Source organism: Falco rusticolus, chromosome W, assembly GCF_015220075.1.
Source record: "Falco rusticolus isolate bFalRus1 chromosome W, bFalRus1.pri, whole genome shotgun sequence".
In the NCBI taxonomy this organism is placed as follows: domain Eukaryota; kingdom Metazoa; phylum Chordata; class Aves; order Falconiformes; family Falconidae; genus Falco; species Falco rusticolus.
The window spans coordinates 14,904,558-14,917,949 of NC_051209.1; positions in this window are offsets into that span (position 1 = coordinate 14,904,558).

Here is a 13,392-nt window from a genome sequence, read left to right on the forward strand (position 1 = left end):
TATTTTACATATGGAACATAAGGTTTTTCAGTAAGTTCTACTTAATATGCATGGGAAAAGGGATATATTATGTATCTATCATCACTCCAGAACACTTCAGACAGCCAGTGAGATAGGGAAGTGCTACCATCCTCACTTCACAGGAGTGAAAAGCAACTAAGAACAGCATCCAGAAATACTTAGACCCTTGAAGTGATACTTAAAATGTATGAGCTTCTGAGCAAGTCTGCAATTCTGAAAACCTATACTCTGGCACAACCTCAACAAGAGAAGTGTGGAGCATTTCCTATCCCTCAGATTTATCTAGACCTGTCTCCCCTTGTGACTAAGAAAAGCTTCTGCTGAAGGAGAGACAGCTTTGCATCGTTTCAGTCTGCAGAGAAAACTGCTTGTTTCCTAGGAGAGTTCTCTGTGGACTCTCCATATGAGGAAGCTGACACCATTTCCGTCCCTAGAAGGCTTATTTGAAAAGGCATTTGAAGCAAAGTGAGTTCTTTCCAAGAAAAAAGATAACTTCAGGTGAAGGATGAGAAATGTGACAAGGCAAAACTATTCCTGATTCTGATATGAAAAAGGCATCTAGCATGTAATATCGCTGGGTCATCCAGCACTTTGGTTAGAGTGGGCCTTAGCAGCTTGCCTGTATTTAAAGAAGTCTGTACAAAACTGCAGAACCACTTAAGATTTACAGTGTCTCAAGCTAGTAATTTCTATTTTCATGTCATTTCCACACATGCTCAGTACAGAGCATCTTGTAACAAGTCATTTCTCAGAGAGCAATTTCCAAATCTCCTTAATTTATACAGAGGGTCTGGTCCAAGAAACACTTGTACATTTAATTGACTTCATGTGAGTAACATGGCAGTAAAAAAGTTGAGTATAATTAAGTAAAACTGAAGACATGAATAATTACAAACTTGATCTTTTGAATTACAATATTAACTCATCTTTGAAATTTTATTTCCACATTCTGCTTTATAATGGCAAAGCATAAATAACCAGACAGAAGAGAACTCACAGACCACTGTGCTAAAAGTTGTTGACTAGATAAATGAAATATTTTTTTTTTCTTTCTACAAACTCCAGCTGGTGTGATCTTGGCCTTCAGTACCTACTAATTAAATGGAGAAACGTTTGAGATAAAAAGTTAATTTGCTAATTAAATTACAAGTATGCTTTATAAATTGTGTCTTTGGCTTATTGTGCATTTAGAGAATTAATTAACAATACAATCAGGCAGCAGTTGTGAGATGCCAATATGGATGTGATTTGAAGATATTTTCACTTCTGTTTTCTATCTCAGTTTTTACGACAGCTGCACCATAATGAAGATGCTTGACTCTTTTAATTTGTCTCTGTAAAATTAAAATGGATTTGTGGTTTCTTGCTCACTGGGAGCACAGACAAAATGGTACATTTAACAGTACATTTCTGATCCATCAACATAGGCGTGATGCTGTTTTAGCAAGTTGCCATTGTTCTCTATAAATGAGGGCTATAAAATTGGTTTGTTGTTAGACTGTTCTTGTGGTATTTTCGACAGACTGTAACAATGAAAGTATAAAAATAATTCAACTGACATCCTCAGTTGAAATTAATATTGAAATATTTGTCACGAGTAGACAACATTAGCAAGTGGTGCCCTTATTTTAAATGTACATCGTTAGTTTTTTGTAGATATGCCTGAACCACCTAAAAAGTGGTTAGTTTAGGAGCTGCTAAAGTATAATGGAGTTAGCATGGGAACTCATGGACTAATGGCCAATTGATTATTCACCTTCCTCAGTATGTCTGGTAAAATTACTCTTGGGCAAAAATAATTCTTGTTGATTTGTTTGGCTTTTGAATGGCAGAAATCTATACACTGTATGTGCCTGGACTGGCCTGACTGATCTTAGGGTTTGCCCATTTGAATGTTTTTTGTTTTGTTTTACTTCTTGGTTGAAATTAAATAAAAATATTAATTTGCAGTCAAATCAAAAGTCAGTCAGAATTTACTACCTGCCGCAAAGCCTCCAAAAGTCAGAAAAGAATTTCCGAGGGGAAAAAAAAGAAGAAAATAAAAGAAAAGTCACTTAGCCCTAATCAGCTCTTGAGTAAACAAGCCGGTTTCTCTCCACAGGCAACTATAAATTTCTGCTTGCTTACTCCATTTTATATTCACAATTAATGGTAGTCCATCGTGTATTTTTATGTTGATATTTTTACAGCCTGTTTCATAAACCAAATAGTTACTTTCAAATTTTAACAATATTTAGTGTATGCCTGTGGATTGATGTATGTGTTGTTCCACTCTAAAGGAAGAAAACTGATTACTTTGCATTCAATTTACTTTGATTTTTCTGTCTAGTCTATTGGTGCCTACAGAAGAAAACAGTAATAAATCATTTATAAAATTAGCCTAATCCCTTCTACAGGGAAATACAGTGAGGCAGACTGTCTCATAAATTGTTTAGAGTAATGCAGCTCTCCAGTGATTTAGCTTGATTTGTTTGTTTAAAAAAAAACCAAGAAACCCCACAAAACCTGCAGATGGTGATTCCTGTCTTTTATGAAGGGGGTAGCAAAAGTGTGCACTTAAGGCAAAAAACAATGAATCAAAGTACCTTTTAATGTTCTTGCAGACAATGCAGACACCATCATGCTAGCAAACAGACTGTGGGCCAGAGAAATTAGAAGGAACGATGTATCGTGAAATGGAAGTAACGGGAATGAATTGCCTGTATTTATTGCAGAGGTTTTGCATGGGTCATATAGCCTGCACTTTCACTTAATAAGGGGGGGATAAAAGCAACAGACCCCTCTCAAACCGACCCAACATTCCCAAATCTTTTGTCTGTCTTAGTGTGTGGATCAGTGACAGTGACAAAATGGCATTGTGTGCTGGCAGCTTGATTTCTGGCATTTACTGGGCTCTATGAAAGATCACATCCCCAAGCACTTCTGTCATATTCTCTTCCAGACTGTGGTATATTAAACTGAGGAAACAAGCCTGTTTTGCTAGGGATCATAGATTCATCAAAATTAAAGATGGTAAAAGACCTGTTAGTGTAAATCACTTACATTATCCCTCATCCAATGCAAGATTACTCCCTGAGGTATATCTTCCAGTACTTTTTACAGTCCACTTTGAAATGACTCATGCAACAGTTTCCACCATTTCCCTCTAGAATCAGTCTACAGTCTAATAGATCTCACTTACCCTTGGTTTCAGCCTAAATTTTCCATTACTCACTGAGAGATTTTTTTTTTTCCTGGCCATCTGGTAAGGCAGTTTGAGGTGTCTCCCTGAACCCAAGCACCAAAACATTGGAAGCAAGCTAAGGGCTACCAGGAGGACAGGAGGTAGCCACAGATGGAAAGGGACTTCAGAAGGTTTTCTGGACTTTCAGTGTTCCTTATCTATTGATTTGTCAGTTTGGTTCAGAGATGTATACAAATCTGACTCCTGGCCTGATGGTCTCTAAAGATCTGAAGCCCTAAATATTTTCTATTTCATATTGTTGGTATCTCTTGTAGGGGATTTTGGCCACTTCTGAGTCTGAACACGGCTGGAACGCCATGCCAGTTGAGGAGGACCACAGCAATATTGGAGCAGAGCAATGCAGGTGTTTTTCTTCATCACCGAATCCCACCTTTACACCCTGCAGGTCAAGAACTACATTGACAACTCATAAACTCCCAAGTTATTTTCATTTTTGACTCAAGCATTCCTCAGGCACAGTGGGAAGGACTCAGCATGCCCTTAGATTAGTTGTGAACAATATGGGTGTCTACACACAGGTTGGTTGCCTAAACTCCCATTACAGCCAGTAAAGCTAGTGCCAGAGGTTAAAACAGCAGTTTAGACATATAGTGGCTACATGTAGACTATATATAGACATATAGGTCATATATAGCCTCTTCAAGTTTGGGCAAGCTGTGTCCTTGCGCTTGCCCCTCTGATTTCATCTGGACCCTCCTGGAAGCACTCCAGCAAGATGTGAAAGATGTGGCCCAATGTGCATGGCAGGAGGCAGCTACAGCAGCAATTGCAGAGCAGTGACCTGCACTGATATCCCCTGTGTTGTCACCTCACCTAGCAGCATCATTCAGGCCAAACAGCAGCTGCAGAGGTGCTTTTCTCTGTCATTTCCAGGATCTGGACTCCCACCTCTGACATTTTTTGGGTAAGACTCTGAAAGATTGGCATGAAGAGTATGCAGCACAGAATCACATGCATCCTGTGGTGACACAGAGAACACGCAGAGTTTCAGCTTGGATCCAGTCCATAGAAACCCCATTTACCTGAGTAGCAAACCCTTGTAAGCCCACATGGCCTTCATTAAAGCTTTCATGAAATCATGGCATATTGTATTATATTTCATAGGCAGAATTAATAACAAGATTTCTCCACTTACAAGCCTACAACATGGAAAAAAATAGGCAAAGTAAACTTGAATGGAAGAACATACTTTAGCTTTATTGTAGTTTTGGCATACAAGGTTTTTCTTGATTTTTCCAAGGTAAGGAGTCTGTGGCACTGTCAGCAGTTAAATCACAGTTCCAGGTTCAAGGCCAGTATCTAAACTGCATGTATCTTCTTGATCTCAGCAAAACATGTCTTTTTGCTTGTTGCTGCTCCAATTTGTGCTCGCTTCTGAAAATGAATTGCACTGGAGTTTGTATACACTTAGGGGACAAAGTTCTTTCATGAAGACATCATCTGGAATAAAATTATCTCAAGGAATACATGTATGGAAGGAGCATTTTGCTGCCTAAATTTTAAAAAATGTCTCTGTTTTAAAGAAAACTGAAAGTGAAATACCTGGAGGAGAGAGATGGGCATCATGAAAAATCAACGTCCTCCTTGTATGAAAATTAGGCAAGAATCTAAAATATTTAACAAAATGTTTTGAGATACTTGGGAGTTCACAGTTCATGAAAGAGAAGATAATCAGCCACAAACTGTTCCAGCTTGGACATGTGTTTGAATAGCCCTGTGGGAAGTATTAGATACAAGTTACTGAGAAGCAGAGTCAGTGGGAAATTCACGTCCCTCTTACAGCCCCAGCAGTGACCAATCCACAATAAAATATGCCATATATTGTCCTGTGTTGATTTCATTTTTGCTGAAAGAATAGAAGTAAAATAGCCCAAACAAACACATGCTTTATAAAATATTGGGCAGGATTTATTTTGCCAGGCTTAGACACACAATAGAGGTTTCAAATTTATGGGCCAAATGAAGCAACACTCCAGTTGTTGTCCAGTTAATGAAAATAAGTGCCTCTGAAGTCCTCCAGTGGGAAATTCTTTGTGCCCAGGACAAAATGAATTCTGCAACTGGGATTTTGGTGGGCCTGTATATTGGAGACTTGTAGTGTTCCATAGACCCAGGAAGACAGGAGCGCAGGAATCATCCCACTAGTCTTCACCTTCCCAGGTGAGGATTTACTGGATGCAGTTTGCAATTGTAGCTTGAATGAAGTTCCTAAAGAGTGGGACAATTATGACTGAAGGCACTTTAATCATTTCATATTCACTAATTTCAGATGGAAAATTTGGGTTTCTGTTAAGCTGATTTGAAAGGTAAAGGCATTTTATCTGTCTAACAACCCCCTGAGACACTGTGCATCTTCATATAATTTGAAAAGCTTTTTTAATGCTCAGAGGATTTTTCCATTGCTTTATTAACTGCTTGTTGCTGAGCTCTGCTTCTACATCCATTTTCTGTCAGGTAGCTGCACTACAAAAATACATCGCTGTGCTTATTTTTCACCCTTAGGCACATTCCTGTAGATGCATATGCATAGTTTAAATAGTTTTAGCATACTTGCCTGCTGCCAGCTTCCTTGGAGCCTACAGAAAACCTGAAGTGGAGGAAAAACTGCTATGTCATTGAAGTTAACAGTTGCTTTGACAATGTCTATACTGAAATTCTGCATCATGTATTTATATTGCTTGCACAAACCCTGAGAATTTTCTTGGCCATACCACTGAATATTATTTGAGATACAATTTATGAGAACAAATACATAAGGATCATTTCCAATGGGTAATATGGATAAGACATAATGGTTGGCACTCATCTCTATACATGCCAACAGTTCTAAAAATATTTACATTCTGACACCCCTGCATGTCTTCATGCCACACCAAAAGGCAAGCAACAAGAGCCCTAAGTTCCATGCTATGTAACAACTCTCATCATTTTCAATTGAGCCTCATGTTGTTGAATACTTTAAACTGAGAAAAAACGTACAAAATCAGAATTATATCTAAGGATCACGGTGGTGCTATTACACGGCACAGATCAGATGCAAAGAAAATTGTTCTGTATGGATCCAGCCAAACTGTGTCACTTGACCTTCAAGATCAGAGAAAGATCCTTCACCTTGCTTTATTTAATGATAGAGCTCTAACTTTTGCTGATAGAAAAAAACACATGAAGAAAAAAATCCCAAGTGACAACTCCAGCTATTTCCAAAAAATAAATCCATTACTAAATGAAATTAAGGAATCATTACAAGAAGTTATGAGTAAACTTCAAATTTATCTTACTTAAGCTTAGCCACCTTAGAGAGATCTGCTAGTCCCAAATTAGTCACTTAGTCTTTCTCTCATTCAGCAGAAAACCTCCAGAGAGTGACTCATCTCAGACATCTATCTTTAGATGTGATGAATCATTTTTTGGAAGTGACGGTCTCTCTCTGGCTAGTAATGAGGAAATCTAGACAACTAACTTCTTAGGCTGAGTTCTTAACTTTTAGATGCTTAAAGTCAAGAGATCTTAAATAATCAATCTTAAATTATTCCCTTCCTGTAACTCCTAAAGCAAGGTGATAGTTGCTGAGAGAGTAATTCAGCTCTCTAAGTATAGGTGGCTGCAACTATACTACATTTTATATAGCCTATGGCATCCCAAACACCTGCTTTGGGCTCTCAGGTATGACATGGCACTCACAGGGACCCTTGCCCTTCTTGAGAGTTTCCTGGAGGCCAGCTGGACAAATGATAGACTTGGTTTTTGACATATGTAACTAGAGTAATTCCATCAAACACCACTGTTTGGAAGAATTCAGTGCATTTCTTTTTACTCAAATTATTTGAATTGTGGTTTCTCACCTGTTGTATGGGCTAACAAATGTCCTGTGACAAAATATCCTCCTAAAATCTAGCTTTAAAGTCATTCCCAATGAGCCCTTTTCTCAGATTAGAAAGGGACCATCAACATGTCAGATGTGATTAGCTGGAGCAGAGACTTCCTAGGTCAGTCATCATCCACCCTTCCATCCCTTACTCTCATTTCCAGTTCTGCATGTGTCTAGCTAAGTAATGGTGATGGTGGTGGTGGGGCATCTGAAGACTCCTACTGTTCAAGCTCTTATCCTGAAGCCAGGCTGACTTCATTCCCAGGAATGAATCACACCTGACCTCTTCACAAAGGACCACATGGACATTTTGTGCTAATAGCAAGATGTATCAAGAAGTAAAGGGAACACAGTGAACAAATACACAGATAAAACCCAGTAGCATTTGATGTATATCCCAAGTGGTATAAATGCTGTTTCTTTTTAATATATTATTTCTTCTGCTTGGATATATCATGCTTGAGAGCTTCAGCAATCCTTTTTTTTCTCTTATGCTCTTTGACACAACCTCACATGTCACTATCACGCCCAAACCATCATGCCTTATATATGGAAGTTTGCATCACTGTGTAATGTTTAAAGGGAGTGGAAATATATTCAAAGCATTTTGTCCAACTGTTAGGGAAATGGTGACACTGGTGTCACAAGTTTATCCAATTTCTATTGCTGTAGAGGGAAAGTCACATATGTTGGGGGCACAGGCTATTGCTTTTGCAGTCCTCCATTGCCTGGTGTATAATTATCACGGCTCATCTTTATTAAACACCAGCCTTATCTTTGTTTTGCTCTCTTTGTTGATAGATGTAACCTCAATACTGTTGCCATGGCTACAGTAACAGTAGCTGAGAAGATTTTGTTTATTGTAAACAAACTGAGCTATACAGGCACAGATCCTAGTGGAGCGTCTCCAGTCCCCTGCCTTATATTATGCTGATTAACACTGCCATCTCCCTCCTGCAACCTATTCCTTATTTTAATTAGCATTAATATAAGCAGTATTGAGGACCGTTTCCTCTTTTGTGCAATTGCACCCCCTTTCTGGCAGCTTTTTTCCCTATAGCAACAGCCATAGGTTAGGACTGCAGCCCTGCTGAGAGCATCCTCACAGCAAAGCCCTGCTGGTACCAACAATTAATCTAGATGTACACACCAGCATAATGGCAAAAGATTGCTTTAATTTACTTCCTATATTCTAACCTCCAGAGGCAACTGAACTTGTTCTGATGTAGGAGTCATGGTGATCTGAAAATGTGTTACTAATTCTGAAGCTTATTTAGCTTCAAGCCAATTTTTCAAAACCAAGGGCCAAATTCAGCCCCTCACATAAAGAGATGCATCTCCTCTGTAAGCAGCTCTATTGCAAATTATTACATCACTGTTAACTTAACCCATGATCTCCCACATGTAAGGAAATGACCAGAATAGGTTCAGGAATAATCTGAACTTCCAACAGCACCTGATTCATGTTTTTTTTTATGGCAGACCTTTTCTCTAGCAGACAGTTTCTCGAATACCTAAACTTGTTTCCTGAGTTTTGTATTAATTTTATTCACTGCATATGCCAATGTTAACAATGTCCACTCTACTGTATCATTTTATTATTATTATTATTTTCATCTTGAAGAGTTTAGGAGCAATCCCTGAGGGAAATCTTACTGCCTGTCTCAAGGGACTAGCACTATATCTGTGAAACGTTCAGCAGTATCACTATGTGCATATACATATTGCTGTTGTATTTTTAATAATGCTATTAAACGCCTAGATTCCTTCATTTCATCTAGATTAAACTAAGTGAAAACCACAGGGGTTGTAACAACATATAAACACAGAGAATGTTCCTACCTAAAAAGAGATGGGTTGGAACAGAGACAGGGTAAGCCAGGTGAGATACATCTGTACTGCAGCAGTGCTGAAATTTAAAATGATTTGACACTGCTCTGATTGGACATTGAGCTATAATATCATCCATGAAACTGGTGCAATGCCCTGCTCTGCATGGCCTTGCATAGTCCTGGTCTGATTACGTGCCCCTGTTGTGCCTCTGCTAAGGTCTCCCCCTACTCCTCCTTCACCTTGCACTACCTGAGGTAGTGCTATCTGGAAGTCTTTGCTCATGGATGAACCTCATGATGTTTCCCTTCTCACCCTCACTGTGTGTGTATGCACTGCCCTCCAGAACAGAGCAAAGCTGCCTTTTGTGGGATGTCAGCAGGAATCTTCAGACCCTGGATGAGCAATGAAGTTTTGCTGAGAACAGAGTACCCTCTTGCAGGGTACTGGACAAAGAGAGAGCACTTCTAGTGTCGCTTTGTGATACCTCCACAGTGTAACACCAGAAATGCCAAATTCATCTGGTAACACTGAAATTAAGAGGGGAAAAAAACTTGTCACTGCACTGATCCACTTCATCCAAGAGATCATAAAGAATCATAATATTAATGATATCAGGATATACATTAAGGGAAGTCTAACAGTTTTGTTAGTCCTAGGCATACTTAGCTTATTGTGTGGAAACTATAGGGCCATAAAGTGAAGGGGCCCCAGCAGTCCCTGGGAAGGCATACTGCCATCAGCAACATTCAGAGCTCCAGCTCACTGCTAGTCATGAATGACTGAGTTCATTTCGAAGGCTGGCGTAATAGCATAAAATAATGTGAGGTTTGGTACCAGTGGTCTTTGCCACTATCAGTGCACTCAGCCTTTTCCTTGTGACTTGGCCATCTTTACCCAACACTTTGTTGTGTGAGAAGGCTGATGATGCTACAGTGCCCAGTATCTTTCAGCTCTAGACTTAATCTCTTCCCTTTATAATTCTTGTTTTCATATTACCAAATCCACTGTAGGTAGAGATGTGTCCTGTTTTGCTGCCTCGACAAAACTTTGTATCCCAAAGTAACACCAGATGATGAGGTTGAGTCAAGGAAGAAATCACAGCACTTGTAAATTTCCTGGATTGCAGAGTTTTACATTCCAGTTCTTCATGCTACCTTAATATAATTTTACAGATGAATGATAAACAAGGTAATGCACTGACACCAGTAAACCTGACAAACGGGAAGAAAAAAATTACACTCCCTGTGAACTTTTAGAATGGTTCACACTCATTTTCAGCTTGGAAAGCTGTTACCTATTCATATAGCAGCTTTTTAAAGGGCAAATGGAAGCAAACCAGCATGCAGAGATCTGTAGTAGTTTGCAAATGTCTCCACAATATCTAGAAATCAACCTGAAATATTGGAACAGACCAAATGATCTATGGACTTAAACTTCCCTCTTCTTGTTTTAGTGATGTTTTATTAGACTGACAGTGCAATTAAAGGGTGCACTTTGGAAGCCCACCTAAGAGTATTTTCACAGCAGAGCCCTCCTTGCAACTTGTAACTCTTCTAGCAGCATAACCTAAGATATTTCACCAGCACATCAAGTTGACAGACAGCTATGAAGTTTGGTTTCTGTTTCCCACAGGACTAAAAAGCAACTTTGTCTTCAAATATCAACACAGAAATGAAACCCAGGCTTGAGAGAACCTGCACAACAGGATACATTCTTTGTCCTGCAGACAGCGCCTGTGTCTTGAAAGGGAAGATTGAAGATGTAGCTGGCAATTCAACTACCTGAAAAAAGTCTGAAGTTTGCTATACCCCTGTGATGCTGCAGCCTGTCATTTCCAGCTGAATTTGTAGCTAGATGTTTAGCAACACTAGAAGAAATGGTGTCTGCTTATGAGAAAAGCTAATAGAAATGTATATGACAAGTGAGGAAGAAAGAAGAACTATAGCTTATATTTTACATATTGATAAAGCAGGCCTTGAAGTGATTAACAATTCACCCTTTTCCCATGTCCTACAAGAAATCTGTGGCAGAACTGGGAATCGGAACCAAGACGCATGAATCCTGTTCTGGTACTTTGTCCACATGTCCTACAGTGGAGCAGCTCCTATCTCCTTTAATTACCCTCTGGGTTTAGTTTTGTTGGGCTTTTTGTTCTTACCAAATGTTTTAGCTACTGGACTAAGACTAGAACATTTCTAGATGCAAGAGGAAGCACACTAAGTGACTTCAGTCTTAGTTGTGGTAGCTGATGCTTAGGTCACATGTCATATTCTTACATCCCAGTCATATGGACCATGACAGAAATTACTCCCAGCAGAAGAGGTTTGATAATATAGGTGCCTTCCTAAAGAACCCTGTTACCTGAAGTGCCATGATGAAGTAAAGTCTGGATACTAGACTCACACCCCACTGCAGACCAGAGAGGGAATTCAATGAGATACAGGTGATGTGCATGCTTCCTATGGGATAAAATAAATTGTGTTCTCATGTCACTGTCTATGCTAGGGGTCCTCAAACTTTTTAAGCAGGGGGCCAGCGCGAGGATGAAGTGGTAGGGAGTCATCTGTGGCTGCTTGTTTCCACCCCCCCAACTGTGGCGAATGAAGAGATGTGGCATTGCTTGATGCAAGCAAGATGTCGATTTATTGTACACAATCACGAGTTTATATATGTTTTCAGAAGCTGCGCGCTTTAAACAGATTGGTTCTTTAAGCTAAGCATTACATACTAGGCAATCCCTGACTGGTGGTTAACTACAAACAAAGGACACTTTAAGTAAGTTTTTACAGTCATCAATTAACAGCAAGGTGTTACTTCTCCTTGGCACCATCTGTGCCTCATTCCCTTATCTTTTCTCAGCATGACTCATCCTGTTAATTGTTATCTAGTCACATTCCTTGTCCTCCCAGGGTTTGTAGCCTACAAGCTCGAGCACATTCCTTTCAGCTAACTGATTGTTACTTATGGTCCTGATTTCCAGGCCCCCTCCTGCACCCAACCCCCGGTGTGTGTGTGTGTGGTGTGTGTGTGTGTGTGTGTCTGTCTGTCTGTCTGTCTGTCTGTCTGTAAATACCGGGGGCCGGATGGAGGACCCTGGGGGGCCATATCTGGCCCGCGGGCCATAGTTTGAGGACCCCTGGTCTATGCCATCTATCAGCTCAGTGAATACAAAGGCTGCCTAAAGTTGGTTTTCCACATATAGGTATGTACGCTGTATATATATTATTATATAAAAAACCCACATTATTGAGGTTTTTCTTTTTCAGTTACATGTTGCTATGAGAAAGATGCCTTGAAAGCCTGACACTTTCTTGGACACCAACATTAAACAGGGATGAGACAAAAGACTGAGAAATCAGAATGTATTAGTTCTATTACTTGCAACATTATTATTGCTTCTTACAGTGTTAATCTAGTGCTAACTCTGGGCAGAGGCTATTTGATTCAATACCAAATAGGAGTTAAAGAAATTATTTTTCATGCTGGAATCATACTAAGAAAAGAGTGTGAAAAAGGGGAAAAAATGTCCTTGTGACCTTGCAGACAGGCTTAATTAGAAAGATCAGTTGTACTGATCTATCATTCCATGTATGGCAGCCCTTTCCAGCTCTGTTTCTGTTGAACTAAATGAGAGTTTGTAATTTACTTCAGTGATAGACAAAATAGATCCCAGTATAATATTTTAATTTAAATTGTTTTCTGATTAAATTGAACATATGCTACTCCTCTATTCCATTTTTAAGGACATGTCTTATTGAACAGTGAAAGGATAATTTTACCTGTGCCTTGGTTGAGGAGGATGAGTTATGGGAACAAAGGACAACATAGAAAATGTAACACATTATTGCAGTGTCCTTTCTTTCTAAGCAAGCTTGTCATAAACAGCAAACTTGTCATTCATGTTCATACTCCAGTAAGTTTATTTTATATTAAAGCATTCCTTAATATTACAGTAATCTAATTGGCTTGTGTGGGTAAAGGAAGATAAAATTCTCATATTCATTATGAGCTGCTACTATAAATCTCCTTCACTAAAATAAAAGGAAATATTTATCCAATTCAAGAAGCATATGAACATTGTATTTGCTTTCTCTGATAATATCAGAATAGTGCTTCCAGTGCTTCAGGTTGTCTTGATAGTCTATATGGAGAAAAATCTCAAATCTAAAACATTCTGAACGCAATTCTCTTTGCACTTACTAGAGTATACTTGCATTTTTTTAGCTGATGAATTAATTCAACCACATCTGTTATGCAGTGTTGTAGAGAGGAAAGAATTACTGCTTGGGCTTGAGTCTCTGTGAGAAGCGTGCTCATGCTGCCTGACATTTGGCTGCAACTCAGTCCTTAAAATACAAGGCACGTTTCCTGAGGCTTCCTTTATAGTTAATAAGGGGTGGGAAGCAGGCCCCCCAGGGGACCTAAT